General features: G+C 41.7%; 1 pseudogene; it reads left to right on the top strand.

The window, feature by feature from the left end:
- The first annotated feature begins 6,013 nt into the window (after window positions 1-6,013).
- LOC116475109 (armadillo repeat-containing protein 8-like) lies at window positions 6,014-7,299 on the top strand (annotated as a pseudogene).
- Window positions 7,300-11,361: the final 4,062 nt, after the last annotated feature.

The raw sequence follows: 11,361 nt of genomic DNA, 5'->3' as shown, positions 1-11,361 counted from the left end.
TCCCCTCAGCATTGAGTTCATGTCCCTGTTGAGCATACCTCTGTCACCCAGGCTAGAGTAGAATGGTGTAATTTTGGCTCACTGCAGCCTCAACCTCCTGAGCTCAAGCGATCCTCCCACCTTAGCCTCCCAAGTACCTGGGACTACAGGTGGGTGCCACCACACCAGACCCTTTTGAGACAGGGTCTATCTCTGTCATATTATTTCCTCTCTGACTTAGAATCTCTGCTTCCCTATAACCATGGCTCTCCACTTGTTTAGTAAACTATAAACCCCTTAGGGGTGGGGACCTAGCACTGGACCTTGGAAAGAGCAGGCGCTTAGTGCAGGTTTGTGGACATGCATTTTGTTGAATTGAATCGAATTCTAATCAAGATCCCATCTGTAGTACTTAAGAGCTATGTGAGACTCAGTTTCCTCACCTTTAAAACAGAGACAGAATCCCCTACTCTGCCCCTATCACATTCATTGTGGACAGCAAATGATGAACTGCTTTATCACCTGCAGAGTGCCACACACGTGAGGGGTTATTGCTCGGAGAAGATAGTGGGCCAAAATTATCAGACAAGCAGGGGTTTAGGTGGGAAAGTAGCCAGGGAGCACGTCAATTGTGTCACTATCCATGTACTTCAAAGTAGTTGAATGTAACTGCTATGGACCTCCTACTTTATAAAGTCCTGTGCCAGCTCCTACATGCTAAATGTCTAGGGCAGAACTGAAGGTCTTTATCCACCAGCTTCAGTCTCTTCCTATGCCTCAACCAATGGGTCTCAGACCTGGCAGCTTGGAAAGTGCGGACTGCCCCAATGGGTGGTATCCAGAATGAATCTCTCACCTGCAGCTCAGGTCACCTCTTGCCTCAGTTCTGACATCTGTGCTTTCTCTCTCTTCTCCAGAGCCCTTGGCTGAGACCTCAGCATGTCCACAGCTTGAGCCTGCTCAGGTTATAACACTGGGGGGATTCAAAAGAATATAAGGCTGATCTGGGCTAAAGGTCTTGTCACTTGTTAGCTGTGTGGCTGTGGGTAGGTCACTTAACCTCTCTAAACTTGAGTTTCCTCATTCATTGCATGAGGATAACAACTTCTACCATGCTAGATTGGCAAGAGGATTTGTCAGAATAATGTAAGCAAAGCAAATGGTTCAGTGCTTGGGTCACAGTTGGTGTGCAATAAATGTTAACTGCATGATGATGAAGATGATTATCAGCAGCGATGAAACAGAGAAACGAACAATCAGAACTCAAGGAAGAATGTGATATGAGCTGCAGAGACTCAAAATGGCAGAGCTAGAAAAGCTCTGAAAGCTCTCCTTGTGCATGACCCATGCTGCCATCCTAACAAGAAGCTTTGCTGTCTCCATTCACAGGGAGCTCTCTCCCTCCTGCCTCCTGAGGTAGCCATAGTCTCAAGTGTGGGAAGGTCTTTTCCATAGTAGGCTGTGTCTCTGTGAGATGATTTAAGCATATCTGAGCAGCCCTGGGTGCTGATAGCTGCAATGGCTTGGAAACCAATTCTGAACTCTGAGAGCTTTGGTTGGGTTGGGGCATGGAGGGGCAGGGCTGTGCACAGTGGGGTAGAGGTGGAGGAGAGGTCCTGGTAGCTATCTGACCTCATAATTGGCATTGGGTCCAACCACAGGGTACCTCAAGCTTTAGGGGTTGACTCAACTCACATGATAATGGCAAAGCGGTTCCCCAGCAGGTAAGAGGTATCATCTCTCTGTCTACAGTGCTCTCGTCTTTGGAGGAAGGACAAGATCAAAATGATGAAGAGCTGTAAGAAGAGAAGATGAGAGTTATGGGCATGTTCATTCTCAGCATGGCCTCTGACCCTCCCTGAAAACAAATGTGTGGGTTAGCAGAGTGCACAGAACATTAGCGACACCTCAAACTCCAGAGCCAGGGGGCTGACTGCATGCACCCTTGAGCTACAGAATGTTCTGTACTCAGCCTTCCCTTTTGTTTCCCTGAACAGATGTACGTTCAAATCTGGTCTCTCTGACATCCTGGTTGAGAGGGAGATTTCACTTTCCTGTACCTCAGTTTCCTCTTCTGTCAAAAGGCAGTAATAACTGCCAGGTTGCAAAGCCGTCTTTGTTGCTTTTCTGTGGATTCAATCATGTTCTCACAAACTTGATGCTCTTTCTCTCTCCTGCCTTTATCAGAAACTTCTTGAGAATTGTCTACACTTGTATCTCCATTCCCTTACCTCTCACTGGCTCCTCAACCCCCGAACCTGGCTTCTACCCTCATCACTCTGCTGAAACAGCTATGGCCAAAGTCACTGACGACCGTTTTGTGGCTTGGTCCCATGTATACTTGAAGTCCAAATCTAGCTTGATCTCCCAGCAGCATTCTACAGTGTTGACCATTCCCTCCTCTTTGAGTACTTTCTTCCCTAGGCCTTCATCAACCATGTTTTCTTGATTTTTCCCCATTATTTCTCAGCATCCTCTGCTGGATCACTCTTTACCCCAGCCCTTGCTGCAGAGTTCCTTATAGCTCAGTCCAAGGGCTACACATCTTAGCTGGTCTTCTCTTGGTGATCTCATTTATGTCGCCCAGGCCAGTCTCAAAGTCCCGGCCTCAGGTGATCCTCCCACCCTGGCCTCCCAAAGCACTGGGATTACAGGTGTGAGCCATTGTGCCTAGCCTCATGTCCATGTTTTAATAACCATAAATACGCAGAAGACTTAAATTTGAATCTCCAGCCCCGACCTTGTCCATAAGCTCCAAAACTATTTAGCCAACTACACAGTTGATATTTCTTTTTAATGTATTGAAAGCTTCTCAAAGCTTTTATCAAAAGCTTCAATATGCGTCTTTTTATTTGAGACAGGATCTCACTTTGTCACCCACGCTGGAGTGCAGTAGCACAATCATGGCTGACTGCAGCCTCAAACTCCCATGCTCAGCTGATCCTCCCACCTCAGCCTCCTGGGTAGCTGGGACCATAGGCACGTGCCACCACCCCCAGCTAATTTTTGTAGAGATGAGGTTTTGCCATGTTGCCCATCCTGTTCTCAAACTCCTAGACTCAAGTGATCTGCCTGCCTCGGCCTCCCAAAGTGCTGGGATTACAGGCAGGAGCCACTGTGCCTGGCCAAGTATGTCTTATATCTGCCCCAAACCTGGATCTCTCCTAATGTTCCTTAATGAGTAAATGGCAGCTACCATCATCCTTTCATTGTGCAAGTTAGAAACCTAAGTCATCCTCAACCTCCCCTCTCCCTAACCTTCCTATCCAGCCCATTACAAGTCCTATTGTTTTCACCTCCTGAACTTCTGGAGTTGACATCATCATCTAGGATGTGATAAAATCACGTCTCACCTGGATCCCTGTAAGTCTCCCAGTTGGTCTTCCTGCCTCATCTCTTGCCCACCTCCAACTTGATCTCCACATTGCAACCAGAGAGATCATTTAAAAACATAAATCTGATCACACCACCTTCATGCTGGAACACTTCCATTATTTCCTACTGTACTTAGAATGAAGGCAAAACTGAACACAGAGCCCCAAAGGGCTCTGCCTGGCTTGCCCCACCCACCTCCCCAGACCTCCCTGCCTCAATTCCTCACTCCATCCATGGCTGAACTTCTCAGCTCTTCCCACTCTGCCTTCTCCCTCCCTCCCCAGAGCCTCTGCATGTGCTCTCCCCTTCTGTCTGCGATATCCTTAACTACATCTTCCAGCTGACCTCAGAGCCATCGTTACTTCTTTGGAAAAGCCTGTTTCACTCTCCTAAAAGCCCATATTCCTGATTCTCGGGCCCACAAAGCCTTCTTCTGCCATATTTTTGGTATATAATGTAAGACATTTTAGAAGGAAACTCAGCTGATCTCTTTCCTCTGACCTATTCAGGTCTCTTTGGGAATCTGTGTTTGGCAGCAGCCCAGCTGCCCTTTCCTGCCCTCCACACCCTTCCCCTGCCTTTACTTACTGATGGGATGAGGGAATAATGAAGGAAGAGCTCCATGTCCACCGAGCTGGTACAAGTGCCATTTAACTGCCCGGTCCTGCAAAATGGCCAAAAATATCACATTCATATCATCAGTCATTGCTGTTGTCATTCACCCTTTAGTCTTGAACATTACTGTCAAGAAGTTTGGCCTAAGACCATCCGCTAAGAGCATCTGATCTTTTTAAACTTTACTTTCTCAGAGCCAAGGCTGCTCACCTGTAGTGTGTCTTCCCTAAGTGGAATAATCTTTCATATTTTTTTCTCCAGCTTGATTATTTATCCAACTTCTCTGCTAACTGAAACTAAGTCCTTCATTTAGGGGTAGAATCCAGTTCTGTGGGGCCCAAAGCTTATATAATTTGCGCATGCTTTTAAAGTAATACTACAAAATGTCTTACTTTTTCATATTTTAAGGGAGACATATGGCCATGTAAACACCAAATCAGGGTTCTTCCCACTCTCCCAGAGCCTTGGAAGGGTCTGTGTGAGTGAGGGGCCCTGAGACTAAAGCATCCTTCACAAGAAATTAGCATTAGTCAAGGTCAAGAAACATCAGCTCACACCTGAGCCACTGCCGGGCTGTTGGGGCAGGAGAGAGATTACTGGACTACAGGCTGCAGACTCTGTTCTCTCCAGCCCCCACTATCTGCGGGACGGGACTGTCATTGTCTCATGTCTAAAACACATGGCAGTAGTGTTATGGCTTCTCTTCAAAGAGATGCCTCCTTTCTGGGACTCCCACCACACTTTGTTCTTTCTGTTCTGATCTCCACAAGGCCACCACAACACACTCTATCATATATGTCCACATTTTTGTTCACGCTTTTCCCAACTCCTACACCATCCACCAGCCAGCCAGCCATCTGCTGACCTTCTTTCCCTAGAGAGCACCTACTGTTCCCTCAGATGTCTCAGAGAAGAGGACTCCTCTGGGGATTCCACAAGCTTGGCATATTCCCCAGTAAGTCTTTAAAATGCCAGTGCTCCACATTTATGTCTAACCATGGATCTGAAACATCTGATAAGTGGTGGGGAGGGGGTGGATGAGACCCAAACTGTCAGATATGTGATAGAACTGTAAAAGTCAGACTTCTGCTTTTAGGGAGGTAAACAGAGTATATATACCAGTCTCCTCATCCCATACGAAACCCTCAAAATGATAGGAAAGAAAGAAAGAAAAAGAAAGAAAGAAAGAAAGAAAGAAAGAAAGAAAGAAAGAAAGAAAGAAAGAAAGAAAGAAAGAAAGAAAGAAAGAAAGAAAGAAAGAAAGAAAGAAAGAAAGAGAGAAAGGAAGGAAGGAGAAAGAAAAAGAAAGAGAGAATGCATAACCATACTAGAAAGCAAGAAGGGGCTCTATCAGGGACATGGAAATTACCAGAAGACCCTGAAAGATAGAGAGCAACTGGGACTAGATCAGAGTAAAGGCATCAGCCAACATGGCCACAGACTGTAGGAGCACTCAGGATGTGCTCAATACCCACAGTACAAGAAGCGAAAGTAGAATGGGGCTGGCAACAGACCACAGAAGAAGGAGGAAGAGGAGGAAAAGGAGGATAAGAGGAAGGAGGAAAAAGAATTCTGGAACTTTATGACAGGTCTTTTGAAATAACCTAGCCAGAAAAGAAATTGAGAATAAAAAATAAAAGAAAATGAGAATAAAAAAGAATGAGAGCAGCCAAGCGGGAAGGCTCAAGATGGTGTGCCTGTTGGAGACCCCAATCGGCATGAGCTTCCTTTCAGACCATGAATGAAAGTTACTGGAATTCTCCAGTCCTGTCACTCCAAAGGAGCTACTGTTTACAGATGCCACAGTGACACCGCACCTCATGGCACTGCTTAGCAGGTTCCACTATATCCAGGAGTACATCTGTCGGATCATCTCACACTGCTGTAAAGGGGCCAGATCATCAAACAATTTTATTTAGCCGTGGGCAGTTAAGAATATTGCTCACCTACTAACCTCATTCTTCTACAAAGTTCAAACACAAGCACTGAAATGTTTCTCAGTTTTACCCTGGTAAATGTTTTGGTTGATGGAGAATTGTTATCACAGATTTTTGTGACGATGTTACAGAGGGATAAGCATACTGAGATGCACCTTACATCAGCAAAATGTTTAACTTACACGTATACAGCTGGAGCAATTCAGACAGATAACAATTGTATTAAAGACATTGCCTTTTTTGGTTCAAATGTGCAGTAAGAAGAGATTACTAGAGGAGAGAGTTAAATGAGCTGAGACACTTGCCTATCTGATTGAACCAGATATTGAGCTACAGAGAGTCACTAGTGTAACTGAGCACCTCATTGCCATGTTTGCTGACTATTTCAAGTATCCCAACTCATTGAGTGCCATCACTGATATCAAAAGGCTTGATCATGATTTAAAACATGCTCATGAACTCTGACAGGCTGCATTCAATCTCTACGACTCTCTTAGAGCAAATGATGAAGACATTCAGAAGAAAAGCCCTAATATGATGGACTGAATTGTGACTGGCTTGTCTGAGTCTAGTGTCAAGGTGCAGTTACCTGGTTATCTGCTGTCAGATGTTTGCACCGTTTATCCAGATCTGTGCAGCAGCTTCAAAACAGTTTCTAGGATCACACTCTGTGAAAACCTTTAATGAAGGTTTTACAAAATGCACCAGATGAAATCCTAGTAGGAGCATCTTCCATAGTATATAATCTTGAATTTTCTCCAAGGAAAGAGTCAATTTTAAAATCAGGAGTTGTAAAGCTACTTTGGAGTGAAAATCCTGCTTTACGAGTGAGCAGAATTTGGGCTTTAATGAATATGGCATTTCAGGCTGAACAAAAAATAAAAGCAGACATGTTACAAAGCTTGAGTACTGAACAGCTATTCTGGTTATTATCAGATTCAGATTTGAATGTGCTGATGAAGACACTGGGACTTCTTAGAAATCTCCTCTTGACCTGGCTTCATATAATAAAATAATGAGTACTCATGGAAAGCAAATTATGCAAGCTGTCATCCTTATCCTGGAAGGGGAACATAACTTTAAGGTCAAAGAGTAGATACTGTGCATCTTAGCCAATGTAGAAGATGAGACAACAGCAAAAGAATGTATTATGACCAATGATGATATCCTTCAGAAAATCAAATATTACATGGACCATTCACATGTCAAACTGCAGCTTCCAGCTATGTTTTGTATATCAAACCTCATATGGAATGAAGAGGAAGGTTCACAAGAATGCCAGGATAAATTGTGAGACATGGGCATCATAGATATTCTACATAAACTAAGTCAGCCACCAGATTCAGACCTTTGTGACAAGGCAAAGATGGCACTGCAGCAGTACCTGGCATGATGAGAGTGCCCCTAGGCACCTGTGAGCATCCTACATCCTTGTTTAAGAAAGTACAGGTGGCTCATGCCTGTAATCTCAGCACTTTGGGAGGGTGAGGCAGGCAGATCACGAGGTCAGGAGATCAAGACCATCCTGGCTAACACGGCGAAACCCCATCTCTACTAAAACTACAAAAAATTAGCTGGGCATGGTGGCAGGCACCTGTAGTCCCAGGTCCTTGGGAGGCTGAGGCAGGAGAATGGTGTGAACCCAGAAGGCAGAGGTTGCAGTGAGCTGAGATCACACCACTGCACTCCAGCCTGGGCGACAGAGCGAGACTGCGTCTCAAAAAAAAAAAAGTACAGAAACTAGTTTCATTTGATTCCTTCTATTTGCACAAGTTGCCTTGGACTGCAGGGAGCTGCTGTGCAAAAGTAATTTAGTAGGCTTAGATCTCAAATTCACCTTGAGAACATTTTTTGAGGTAGTAATTTCCTCAGAAGATTACTGTGTTTTGTTTTAGTTTTTTCTTAGCTACATGGACTCTTTATTAGAACAATCATTTTCCTTTGGACCTACAATCTTTTGCCTATGCTGCAGCCACTTTGTGAGTGAGAATCAATATGCCTGTGTGAACACACAGGTGTGCATGTGCGTGTGTGTGTGTACGTACATGGGCCAGAATGAATGCATATGTGTGTATGAGGGATACCTCACATTTTTCTTTTCTTATTTTGTGTGAAAATGTATTTTCTACAGATTTTCCAGGTTTTAAGCATTGCTTGCTGTATAAAAACTTTACTGAATTACATAAAGTTTGAATGAAATGTTATTTTAAATACAAAACAATTGTTAAGTGTTCAATAAAAGTTATGCTGAATTTTGGTCAGATGAATATTTGTAAGTAAAAAATATATACATGTCTGAACCTGAAAAAAAAAGGAATGAAGAAAGTCGATGAGACTTAAGGGAAATCATTAAGCAAAGAAATAGCTGTACTATAAAAATGCCAGAGGGATAAAAGATAAACAAAGGCACAGAAAACCTATTTGACTATAGCTGAAAAGTTTACAAGTTTTGGGAGAGACATGGACATCTAGATCCAGGAAGCACAAAGATCTCCAATTAGATTCAACCCAAAAAGATCCTCTCTGAGGCACATTATAATCAAATGGCCAAAAATCAAGACAAAGAAAGAATTCTAAAAGCTATAAGACAAAAGCATCAAGTCACATATAAGGGAATCTCCATTAGAATCTCTGCAGATTTCTCAGCAGAAACCTTGCAGGCAAGGAGAGAATGGGATGACATAGTCAAAGTGCTGAAAAACAAAACAAAACAAACCCCTGTTAACCAAGAACACTATATCTAGCAAAACTCTCATCCTTCAGAAATGAAACAGAAATAAAGACCTTCCCAGATAAGCAAAAACTGGGGGAATTTATTACCACTAGACCAGCCTTACAAGAAATGCTTAAAGGAGTGCTGCAACTGGAAGCTAAAAATCAATAACCAGTAGAGGTACATTCATAATCAAACTGATACTACCCCAGTGCTATAATGGTGCTATGTAAATCTGTCATTCCTTTAGTATGAAAAGTTAAAGTCAAAATGGTCAATAAGAGCTACAATTAGTGGCTAAGGAACATGCAATAAAGATATAAATTAAGGCAATGAAAATATAAATTTTGGAAGGAGAACAATAGTATGGAGTATTTTTATGCAACCAAAGTTAAATTATTATCAGTTTAAAGTGGTCTATTATAACTACAAGACTCTGTGTTAGCCCTGTAATAACTACAAAAAAAAGAAATGAAAACAGACACACAAACAAGAAAAAGAAAGTAAACAATGCTTAATACCACAGAAAACCACTGAACCAAAGGTAAACAGTAAGAGAGGAAGAAAAGAAAAAAGAATCTACCAAACAGCCAGAAAACGATCAAATGGCAGGAGTACATCCTACTTATCAATAATAACCGTGAATATAAATGGATTAAATTATCCAATTTAAAGGGAGCTCCTGAATGGATTTAAAAACAAGACCCAACTATATGCTCCCTACAAGAGACTAGCCTCACTGGTAGACAAGCATAGACTGAAAGTAAAAGAATGGGAAAAGATATTTCATGCAAACAGATACCAAAAGTGAGCAGGAGTACTCATACTCCTGATAAAGGATAAAAGAGATAGATATTTTATCAGATAAAATAGATTTTAAGTAAAAAACTATAAAAAGCAACAGAGGAGGTCATTATCTAATGACAAAGGAATCAATCCAACAAGTGGATTAACAATTGTAAATATATATACACTCAACACTGAAGCACCCTAATATATGATGAATATATAATATTATGAATAATATATCATGAAGCACCCTAACATAAATGAATATTATTAGATCTAAAAGGAGAGATAAATTGTAATACAATAACAGCAGGGTACTTCAGCATCCCCCTTTCAACAACGGACAGATCATCTAGACAGAAAATCAAGAAAGAAACATTAGACTTAGGCCAGGCATGGTGGCTTATGCCTATAATCCCAATGCTTTGGCAGTCCAGTGCAGGAGGATCACTTGAGGCCAGGAGTTCAAGATTAGCCTGGGCAACATAGCAAGACTCCTTCTCTATAAAAATTTTTAAAAGTTAGTTGATCTTGGTGGCACAGGCCCTATCTCTATAAAACAAACAAACAAAAACAACAACAAGCAAACAAAAAACAAGAAACATCAGACTTAAACTGCTCATAGTCCAAATGGACTTAACAGACATGTACAGAATATTCCACCCAACACTGCAGAATACACATTCTTCTCAACTGCACATGGAACATTCTCCAGGATAGATGATGTATTAGGCCACAGAATAGGTCTTAACAAATGCAAGATGTTGAAATCATTTCAAGAATTTTTTTATTGACCACAATGGTATAAAAACTAGAAATCAATAACAGAAGGAACACTACAACAGAAGTACAAATGTATGGAAATTAAACAACATGCTCCCAAATAACCACTAGGTCAATGAAGAAATTAAAGAGGGAATTTTAAAATTTATTGAGGAAAAATAAGAGTGGAAACACACTGTACCAAAACCAATGGGACACAGTAAAAGCAGTTCTAAGGGGGAAGTGTATAGCCATAAATACCCACATCAAAAAAGAAGAAAGATTTCCAATAACCTAATGACACACCTCAAGGAACTAGAAAAACAGAAACAAACCAAACCCCAAATTGTTAGAAATAAGTAAGTAATAAAGTTGAAGTCAGAAATAAATGAAACAAGGCCAAGAAAAGCAATTTTTACTTCATTTATTTTTTACTTTTTTATTTTTTTTGAGATGGAGTCTTGCTCTGTCACCCAGGCTGGAGTGCAGTGGTGTGATCTCAGCTCACTGCAACCTCTGCCTCCCAGGTTCAAGTGATCCTCATGCCTCAGCCTCCCCAGTAGCTGGAATTATAGGCTTCCACCATCATGCCCAGCTAATTTTTGTATTTTTAGTACAGACAGGGTTTCATCATTTTGCCCAGGCTGGTCTCCAACTCCTGACCTCAGGTGATCCACCTGCCTCAGCTTCCCAATGTGATGGGATTACAGGCATGAGCCACCACACCAGGCCAAAAAAAAGCAATTTTTAAAAACTTAGCAAAAAAGGGTTCTTTTTTCTGAAAAGATAAAATCAACAAACCTTTAGCTAGACTAACAATAAAGAGAGAAGGTGCAAATAAAGTCAGAGATGAAAAAGGATACATTACAACTGACACCACAGAAATACAAAGGATCATAAGAGATTCATGAATAACAACTACATGCAAACAAATTTGAAAACATAAAAGAAAATGATAAATGCCTAGACACATATAACACCCGAAGGTTAAATTATGAAGAAACAGAAAACCTGAATAGAGAAAAAACAAGTGAGAAAATTGAATCAGTAATAAAAAGTCTTTCATCACAAAAAGTGATGAAAGTCCTTGACCCAATGGCTCTGCTGCTAAATTCTATCAGACATTTAAAGAAAAGCTAATATCAATTCTTCTCAAACCATTCCAGAAAATTGAGGGAGGGGAATAGTTCC

This window comes from Hylobates moloch, unplaced genomic scaffold, assembly GCF_009828535.3.
Source record: "Hylobates moloch isolate HMO894 unplaced genomic scaffold, HMol_V3 SCAFFOLD_10, whole genome shotgun sequence".
In the NCBI taxonomy this organism is placed as follows: domain Eukaryota; kingdom Metazoa; phylum Chordata; class Mammalia; order Primates; family Hylobatidae; genus Hylobates; species Hylobates moloch.
Note: the sequence above shows the minus strand (reverse complement) of the source record. Positions and strands in the feature narration are given on the sequence as shown.